Here is a 1,014-nt window from a genome sequence, read left to right on the forward strand (position 1 = left end):
GTATAAAAAAGAAAAGAAAAGAAAAAACATGCCTAAAATAAATGTTTTGAAATCGGGAAAAAAAGGGAAGGATTTTTGAAGAAAGAAGGGAATAAGAACGAAAAAGAGGGGATTCGGAGGTTTTGTATTCGATCCGTGAATTGAAACAGAGATGCTTTCTCCTTCTTCTTTATTTCTCTCTTCTTCTGATCGAATTGCTTGAATTGCAATCCAAGGCTTCTGAGTACATTGTACGATACATATCACCCCTGTAACACCGACCATTGAATCGGTAAACCATACTTGAAAACTCTTTTTGATTGAATTGAATTGCATTGAATTAGGTTGAATTGGATTGGATTGAATTGGATTGAATTGGATTGAAGCACAGAATCACGAGCTCCAACGAGCCGCATCAAAAATCAGCCTCGTTTCAGTTCTTGGCCGGTTTCGATTTCACCGCTTTCCGTTAAACCGCGTGCTTTTAGCGGGTTTTCTTTCTCTTTCTCTCTCTCTGATTTTTTCTTTCTTTAACCTTTGATTCTGTCAGGCCCTTATCTTCCCTTTTTGTTTCTCTGTTCTTTTTTCCCTTTCATATCAGAATTCTCAAACAAGGGATCCATTCAGGAAACTACCTCCCATTTATTCTTCCTCCTGCCTTATTTACTTACTCCTTCCGCCATTAATTCTCTCATTATCTGTTCTTATTACTATTCCATAGTACGATTTTTCGTAATTAACTTTAGAGGAGAGAGAAGAAGGATTGTGGGTGCGGTTTCGGTTTTGGTTTCGGTTTGGGGTTCAATTCAACCTCAACCCCTTTGAGGCTTTACCCTTATTGAGGTACCCATTTGTTTTTCTTCTCTTTTTTTAACTTTTTGTTTATTTATTCCGTTTCTGTTTATTTCTGTTTCTTTTTTCGTTTTTCAATTCAAGCTTCCTGTGCAGACAATGGATTGCGTTTAACCTATGCTTTCCTTTCTTTTCGTTTTTTTTTTTTTTTTTTTTTTTATGATGGGGGGTTTCCTTTTCCTT

General features: G+C 36.4%; 1 protein-coding gene across 2 annotated transcripts in view; it reads left to right on the forward strand.

Moving 5' to 3' along the window:
* The first annotated feature begins 283 nt into the window (after positions 1 to 283).
* LOC111495200 (lysine-specific demethylase JMJ18-like) overlaps positions 284 to 1,014 on the forward strand; it is an 8,963-nt gene continuing 8,232 nt past the window's right edge. For both annotated transcript variants that reach the window (XM_023145131.1, XM_023145132.1), the window contains exon 1: positions 284 to 822. The gene's annotated coding sequence lies outside the window, so the exon portion shown is untranslated. The remainder of the gene's footprint in view (positions 823 to 1,014) is intronic.

Source organism: Cucurbita maxima, unplaced genomic scaffold (assembly GCF_002738345.1).
Source record: "Cucurbita maxima cultivar Rimu unplaced genomic scaffold, Cmax_1.0 Cma_Scf00021, whole genome shotgun sequence".
NCBI lineage: Eukaryota > Viridiplantae > Streptophyta > Magnoliopsida > Cucurbitales > Cucurbitaceae > Cucurbita > Cucurbita maxima.